Source organism: Arachis hypogaea, chromosome 11 (genome assembly GCF_003086295.3).
Source record: "Arachis hypogaea cultivar Tifrunner chromosome 11, arahy.Tifrunner.gnm2.J5K5, whole genome shotgun sequence".
Classification (NCBI taxonomy): Eukaryota; Viridiplantae; Streptophyta; class Magnoliopsida; order Fabales; family Fabaceae; genus Arachis; species Arachis hypogaea.
In genome coordinates, this window is record NC_092046.1 from 50,315,721 (window position 1) to 50,324,928 (window position 9,208).

Below are 9,208 nucleotides of genomic sequence, written 5' to 3' on the forward strand. Positions count from 1 at the left end.
TAAATCCTTTAAGAGGAATCCAAATCCTAAAACCTAAGACAGAGGAGAGAACCTCTCCCTCTAAAAACTACATCTAAATTATGAAAAGTGAATAATTGACGATCTCCCCCTGAATGGATGCATTCCCCCACCTTATAACCTATAATCTGTGCTTTCTGGACTTGGATCTGAGCCAAAAAGGGTTTCAGAAATTGCTGGGAGCGTTTTCTGTAATTTCGACACGTGGCGTCTGTCACGCATCTGCGTGGGTCACGCGGTCGCGTCATCTGCGAGTTTTCCTTGTCACGTGTTCGCTTCGGTCACGCGTACGCGTCAATTGCGTTCTACTCAAGGCACGCGTCCGCGTCAGTCACGCGTTCACGTCGCTGCCTTTTCGCACTTGGCACGCGGCCGCGTCGTCCATGCGTTCGCGTCGCTGCCCTTTTCTTCAAAACTCCATTTTTGTGCTTTTCCTTCCATTTTTATATGTTTCCTTTCTATCCTCTAAGCCATTCCTGCTTTGGGAGATCTGAAAACACTTGACACACAAGTCACGGCATCGAGTGGCAATAAAGGGCAATTAAAATTAATATTTTTAAAGCATAGGAAAAATGTTTTTCACATATATCACATAATAAGGAAGGGAAAGTAAATCCATGCAATTTACATGAATAAGTGGGTGAAGGATTGAATAAATCACTTAAATTGAGCACAAAATACATAATAAAATATGGGTTTATCAATGTGTACAGAGGAGAGCTAGTCTTTCAATTGAATGAGGACTACCTTGTGTTTAAGGCTCAAGGATCTTCTTCTGTAACTATGGAGAGGAAGCATGAAAAGCTTCTCTCAATACATAGTCAAACAGAGCCCCCACACTCAGCTTCTAAGTTTAGTGTTGGGAGGCCATCATCAAGCTCTGAGTATCTGTGAGGCTCTCTAAGGGCTCACTGTCAAGCTATTGACAGTAAAGAAGCGCTTGTTGGGAGGCAACCCAATTTTATTTAATTATATTTATTTGTTTTCCATTGTTATTTTATGTTTTCTTTAGGTTGATGATCATGTAAAGTCATAAAAACAACTGCAAAATTAAAGCAAAATTAAAAACAGCATGAAAAATAGCACACCCTAGAGGACAGGCTTACTGTCGTTTAAACGCCAATAAGGAGAGCAGAATGGGCGTTTAACACCCAGCCTGGCAGCATTCTGGGCGTTAAACGCCAGAATGGGCAGCACTCTGGGCATTTAATGCTAGAAAGGGCTGTCTAGCGTCTGGTTGGCATTAAACGCCAGAAATGGGCATCTAGCTGTCGTTTAACACCAGAATTTGGTAGCAGAGTGGTGTTTAACGCCAGGAAAGGTAGCAGAGCTGGCGTTAAACGCCAGAATCGGCACAAAGTGGGCATTTGAATGCCAAAATAGTACAGAGACTCAAATTTCTTGACACCTCAGGAACTGTGGACCCCACAGGATCCCCACCTATCCCACCTCTTCTTCTCTCCTCTTCACACCTTTCCATAACACTCTTCTCCAAATACTATTGACCAATCCCATCAAAACCTCTTCCCCAAATACCCTTCACCTATCAAATCTTACCCTCTTCTCCATAATCTCTTCAACACTCACATCCATCCATCATAAAACCCCACCTGCCTCACCATTCAAATTCAAACCATTTCCCTCCAAAATCCACCCACACATAGCCGAATACCCTCCCTCCTTTACCCTAAAAATACCCCTCCTTACCACCTTCAATTTCACACATCATACACAATACACCCCCCAAGGCCGAACCCTCTCCTCACCTCCATCTCCTTCGTTTCTTCTTCTTCTACTCCTTTCTTTCTTCTTTTGCTCGAGGACGAGCAACCATTCTAAGTTTGGTGTGGGAAAAGCTAAAGCTTTTTATTTTTCCATAACCATAAATGGCACCTAAGGCCGGAGAAACCTCTAGAAAGAGGAAAGGGAAGACAATTGCTTCCACCTCCGAGTTATGGGAGATGAAGAGATTCATCTCAAAGGTCCATTAAGACCACTTCTATGAAGTGGTGGCCAAGAAAAAGGTGATCCCTGATGTCCCCTTCAAGCTCAAAAAGAGTGAATATCCGAAGATCCGACATGAAGTTCGAAGAAGAGGTTGGGAAATTCTCACCAACCCCATTCAACAAGTCGGGATCTTAATAGTTCAAGAGTTCTATGCCAATGCATGGATCACTAAGAACCTTGACCAAAGTGTGAACCCGAACCCAAAGAATTGGCTCACAATGGTTCGGGGGAATTACTTGGATTTTAGTCCGAAAAATATGAGGTTAGCATTCAACTTGCCAATGATGCAAGGAGATCCTCACCCTTTTACTAGAAGTGTCAACTTTGATCAAAAGTTGGACCAAGTCCTTAGGGACATTTGTGTGGAAGGAGCTCAATGGAAGAGAGATTCAAGAGGCAAGTCGGTTCAATTAAGAAGGCTTGACCTCAAACCCGTGGCTAGGGGATGGTTGGAGTTCATCCAACACTCAATCATTCCCACTAGCAACCGGTCTGAAGTTACTATAGACCGGGCTATTATGATCCATAGCATCATGATTGGAGAGGAAGTAGAAGTTCATGAGGTTATATCCTTAGAACTTTACAAGGTGGCGGGCAAGTCTTCTACTTTGGCAAGGTTTGTGATGCCAGGGCATCTTGGCCAGTTTCACTGACCTTTTCTTTACTGTTTTTAGGTTAATTTCATGCATTTCTTTAGGAAATAAGCTAGTTTTGGGTAAATATTCACTTATGCCTTGACTCAAGCATACATTGTGCATTTTACATAATTTCATGAGGATTTTGCATAAGTTTAGTGACAAATATTATGTTGCATTACTCATGACTTGGACTAGAGCTTTGATGCACTTTATTGCTTGATTTCAGGACCAAAAAGGAAGCAAGAAAAGGGGAGGTAACTTGCAAGATTAATGAGAAAAGTGATTGCCAATAACATGCTCAAAAATCCATCAATGTCCACGTTAGAGAGTCACGTTAACTAAGTTAACGTGAACTCTAACGTGGAGAAGAGAAGTTGAGCCAACGTTAGTGACACTTAACATTGTCACTAACGTTGGCAATTACTCATAAGTGGCCACGTTAGAAGCCACGTTAACCTAGTTAACGTGGCCTCTAACGTTAAGGTGGGAAGAGAGGCCAACGTTAGTGACAATCAACATTGTCACTAACGTTGGCCTATAGTGCAAAGTACCACGTTAACTCCCACGTTAACTTGGTTAACGTGGGAACTAACGTAAAGGATGAAGAGTTGTCGACAACGTTAGTGACACTCAACATTGTCACTAACGTTGAAGCAACAACACAACCCCCAAGAGTCACGTTAACCTCGACGTTAACTTAGTTAACGTGGAAGCTAACGATGAGGAATGAAGGATGAGCCAACGTTAGTGACACTCAACAATTTCACTAACGTTGGGATGGCTAAAGATGGCCACGTTAACCTAGTTAACGTGGACTCTAACGTGAGACCCAGGGGCACATTGGAACGTTAGTGACAATGTTGAGTGTCACTAACGTTCTCGAAGGTTGGCAAGGACCACGTTAGAAGCCACGTTAACCTAATTAACGTGGGCTTTAACGTGAAACAAGAAGGGGCACACTGGAACGTTAGTGACAATGTTGAGTGTCACTAACGTTCTCGAAGGATTAACAAGGCAACGTTAAAAGGCAAGTTAACCTAGTTAACGTGGGTTTTAACGTAAGGAAAAGGGGTGCATTGGAACGTTAGTGACAATGTTAAGTGTCACTAACGTTCTCGAACTTATATTCTCACTAAATATTAACACCCATAACGTTCTGAGCTGAAGTCTCTGCCCACTTAGCACTTTCTCTCTGCAAGTAAAGCCAAGCCCAAATGAAGAAAAGAACTGCTTCAAACTCAAGATCCAAAGGCCCAAGACTTGAAGAGTAAACTAGAAGCTGAGAAGAGTAGTATATATAGGAGTAGCTTTGAATTGTAAAGAAGTTCTGGAAGCTGGGAAAAAGGGGAAATACTCTCTGTATTTTACTTTCTTTGCAATTTCTAGTTTTATGATGTATTCTCCATCTTTGTTTTCATTTTCAAGAGCTATGAACAACTAAACCCCTTTCATTGGGTTAGGGAGCTCTGTTGTAATTTGATGGATCAATACTAATTTTTATTATTCTTCTTCTATCTTTCCTCTTGATTTTACTTGAAAGCTTTCGATCTTCATCCCATTGAGTAGTTATCTTGGAAGAGAAGCTACTCAAACTTGGATCTCTTTTGAACCTTGAAAGAGGAATGAAGAGATCAAGCTAGAAATGCTTTCTCATGCTGGACCAAATTGGGTTTGGATGGGTATGTGACTATAACCCTCTCAATACTTGGTTTGGGAAATGCATGTGGTATAATCAGTGACCATACTTCATCTCTTCTCATGAGCAATTGACCAAGGAATTGGCTATTGATCAAGATTTGAGAGATTGAATTGCAAGAAATTGTAATTCAATCACTTAAGATTGCCAAGGAGATCAATGAGTGCATTGATTGAGGAAGAGATGAAAATGAACTTGATCCGGAGAATTGCAACATCTCCTAAGCCCAATGAACTCCCCATCTCTGATCTTACCCATTCTCTTTAATTTCTGTCATTTACTTTTATGAGCAAATCCCCCATTCCCATTTACAATTCTACAATTTATTTTTAGTCATTTACTTCCAATCCTTTAATTCTAGCATTTACTTTTCTGTTATTTACATTCCCACCATTTTAATTTTTGCAACTCTCAACCCAAATTCTAGATTCGCTCAACTAGAACATTCTTCTAATTAAAGTTGCTTGATCAATCAATCCCTGTGGGATTCGACCTCACTCTACTGTGAGTTTTTACTTGACGACAACTTTGGTACACTTGCCGAAGGGAGATTTGTTGAGAGACAAGTTTTCTGTGCATCAAGTTTATGTTGCCGTTGCCGGGGATTGATTGTGCATCAACAATGATTAAATTGGAAGATCACTAGATTGAGCATTTTTATTTTGTGAATTTCATTTTTCTGCTTGAATGATTTACTTTTTGTTTTAGTTAACCTTCTTCCCTTCTCCCTCTACTCGTTTGTTTTTCTTTGTTATTTTCAATTCTGTTTGCTAACCCACTAACTGTTTGATATATTGCACCACCCATAACTAACAGTAATTCTGACACAAATACTGTCTGTACCTATTTTCTTTACTTGTACTTGTTGGTTGTATGACAGGGAGAAGAAGCGGGGCTTCAACTTCCTTTGATTCTGAACCTGAGAGAACCTTCCTTAGACTAAGGAGGGAAGCAAAAGAAAAACGTGTAGTTGGTGCTGAAGAAGAGGAGGAACACTTTGAAGAATACTTTGAACCTAACATGGAAGAAAACATGGAAAATCATCATGAAGAAGAGACTCACAACCATGGCAGAGGAGGTGGAGCAAATCATGCTGGGGAGGATAGGAGAGTTTTGGGCTCTTACATCAATCCAAACCCAGGCAACTGTGGAAGTAGCATCCAAAAGCCAACAATCCATGCCAACAACTTTGAACTTAAACCACAGCTCATCACCCTTGTTCAGAACAACTGTTCGTTTGGAGGAAGTGTTCAAGAAGACCCCAATTAACATTTAACCACCTTCCTGAGAATATGTGACACAGTGAAGTCTAATGGTGTTCATCCTGACGCCTATAGACTGCTCTTATTTCCCTTCTCGCTCAGAGACAAGGTAGCCAAGTGGCTGGAATCCTTCCCAAGGGAGAGCTTGACAACTTGGGAAGATGTGGTGAATAAACTCTTAGCAAGATTCTACCCTCCTCAACGAATCAATAGGCTGAGAGCTGAGGTTCAAACTTTCAGGCAACAAGATGGTGAGACTCTATATGAAGCATGGGAGAGGTTCAAGGACTTAACAAGGAGGTGCCCACCTGACATGTTCAATGAATGGGTGCAGCTGCACATTTTTTATGAAGGGCTCTCTTATGAGTCAAAAAAGGCCGTAGACCATTCATCTGGAGGATCCTTGAACAAGAAAAAGACCATTGAGGAAGCCATAGATGTTATTAAAATAGTAGCAGAAAATGACTACTTCTATGCTTCTGAAAGAGGGAACACAAGAGGAGTGATGGAGCTAAACAATGTAGATGCTCTGTTGGCCCAAAACAAGCTCATTACCTAGCAGCTGGCTGACCTCACCAAGAAGATGGAGAGGAACCAAGTAGCAGCAATCTCCACTTCATCAACAACACAAGAAGGAGTGAATGAAGAAGCAGAGGGGAGTCAGGAGCAAGCCAATTACATTGGGAATTCACCAAGGAAAAACTATGATCCATACTCCAAGACTTACAACCCTGGATGGAGAAACCACCCAAACTTTGGGTGGGGAAGTGAGCAAGATCAAAATCAATTCACCCAGAGGACATCTCAACACCCCCACAACAACACTTCTCCACATACTTATCAAAACCAAAACAGCACGACTGCTCCGAATCACTCATCAATTGATGATAAGCTCTCTAAAATTGAAGCCTTCATCGAAGGAATATGCAGAGACATTCAAGACAGTAAAGCATTCAGAGAGGAAGTACAGTCAAACATGCAGAATCAAAATGCTGCCATCACAAAACTAGAAACACAAATCAGCTATCTGTTTAAGCAGCTCCCTAACCACAATTTTTGCTATGATGCCCATTCAAGCAAAAGGGAGGAGTGTCAAGCTATCACACTTAGGAGTGGGAAGGAACTGAAGGAACTTCCCCAAAAACCTCAAGAAGAAAGCTCAAATGAAAAGGGAGAAGAGCAAGATGGAATGCAACCCCACACGCCAAGTCTGCAGAAAGAAAAAAAGATACCCCAACTGAACATCTCAAGAGCTCCATACCCCCAGCTATTGAAGAAAAAGGAAGATGACAACCAGTTCTTGAGATTTTTGGAAATCTTCAAGAAGCTACAAATCAACATACCATTTGCTGAAGCCACAGAACAAATGCCACTTTATGCCAAGTTTTTGAAGGAGCTAATGACTAAGAAGAGAAGCTGGAAGAACAATGAGACTGTGATACTAACTGAAGAGTGCAGTGCTATCACTCAGCATAAACTACCTCAGAAACTGAAGGATCCTGGGAGTTTTCAAATCCCTTGCATTATAGGAGAAATCACAGTAGAAAAGGCTCTTTGTGACTTAGGGGCCAACATCAATTTGATGTCAGTAGCTATGATGAGAAAGATGAAAATTGAGGAGGCTAAACTAACAAAAATGGCTCTACAACTAGCAGACCGGTCGTTCAAATTCCCTCACGGGATAGTAGAGGATTTGCTAGTAAAAGTAGGAGAATTCATATTCCCAGCAGATTTTGTGGTGCTGGACATGCAGGAAGACGCCAAGACCTCCATCATCTTGGGAAGGCCATTCTTGGCCACTGCTGGAGCTGTCATTGATGTTCAGAAGGGTGACCTCACCCTGAGATTACACAATGAAAAGATGGCATTCAATGTGTTCAAGGCCATGAGTTATCCACCGGAACAATTGGGGGAATGCATGAGGTTAGATGCACTTGAGGATGAAGTGGAGGAGAAATTTGAAGAAGATGAACCTGAAGAAAACGAGAGATTGGTGGAGGAAGAATCTGAATCAAGTGAAGAGGTAGTTACAGCAGAAATACATATACCAGATGCACCAAAGGAAGGGAACGAAAAATCAGAAGCACCCAAACCTGAACTCAAAGCATTGCCACCCACTCTCAAATATGCATATCTAGGAGAAAATGAAAACTACCCAATGATCATAAATTCATCCCTCAGTCAAGATCAAGAGGACGAACTACTCAAGGTGCTGCGGGAGCATAAGGATGCCATTGGATGGACCCTTGCTGACTTGAAAGGAATCAGTTCAGCCATATGCATGCATAAAATACTGTTGGAAGATGATGCCAAGCCATCAATTCAATCCCAAAGAAGGCTGAACCTAATCATGAAGGAAGTGGTACAGAAAGAGGTTATGAAGCTTTGGCAAGGAGGAGTCATATACCCAATTTCGGACAGCCCTTGGGTTAGCCCCATACATGTTGTGCCAAAGAAGGGAGGGATCACTGTGGTTACCAATGAGAAGAACGAGCTCATACCTACAAGGACCGTCACAGGATGGCGGATGTGCATAGACTACAGGAAACTAAATGAGGCTACACGAAAGGACCATTTTCCCCTTCCATTCATGGATCAGATGTTGGAAAGACTTGCAGGGCACGCATATTATTATTTTCTCGACGGTTATTCAGGATATAACCAAATAGTGGTTGATCCAAGAGACCAAGAGAAAACCTCATTTACCTGTCCGTATGGAGTGTTTGCCTATAGGTGCATGCCATTTGGATTATGCAATGCCCCTGCAACTTTCCAACGCTGCATGCTTTCTATCTTTTCAGATATGATAGAAAAATTCATTGAAGTTTTTATGGATGATTTCTCGGTATTCGGAGATTCTTTTCCTAGTTGCCTACATCACCCCGCCTTGGTATTGAAAAGATGCCAAGAGACCAATTTGGTCTTGAACTGGGAAAAATGCCACTTCATGGTGACAGGAGGAATAGTCCTTGGTCACAAGGTCTCTCACCAAGGCATTAAGGTTGATAGAGCTAAAGTAGAACTTATTGAAAAACTACCCCCACCCAGTGATGTCAAGGCAATTAGAAGTTTTTTAGGGCATGCTGGTTTTTATAGAAGGTTCATTAAAGATTTTTCAAAGATAGCCAAGCCCTTAAGCAATCTCCTTGTATCTGATACACCATTCATCTTTGATGAAACATGCATGCTAGCATTTGCACATTTGAAAATGAGGTTATCCTCTACTCCTATCATTTCCCCACCTGATTGGAACCTACCATTTGAATTGATGTGTGATGCATCTGATTTTGCAGTTGGGGCAGTGTTAGGACAAAGGAAAGATAACCTAGTTCGTGTGATATACTATGCTAGCAAAGTCCTTAATGAAACTCAAAGAAATTATACCACTATTGAAAAGGAATTGCTAGCAATAGTTTTTGCATTTGACAAATTTAGATCATACCTCATTGGTGCTAAAGTGATTGTTTTTACAGATCACACAGCACTTAAGTATTTGTTTGCCAAGCAAGAATCAAAGCCAAGACTAATAAGGTGGATCTTACTGTTGCAGGAATTTGATATTAAAATCAGAGACAAGAAAGGAGTGG

General features: G+C 41.4%; 1 non-coding gene across 1 annotated transcript; it reads right to left on the minus strand.

Moving 5' to 3' along the window:
- Positions 1-5,832: 5,832 nt before the first annotated feature.
- LOC112724739 (small nucleolar RNA R71) lies at positions 5,833-5,936 on the minus strand. The gene has a single exon (XR_003163888.1). It is a non-coding gene; the product is annotated as a small nucleolar RNA R71 (small nucleolar RNA).
- Between the last annotated feature and the right edge of the window lie 3,272 nt (positions 5,937-9,208).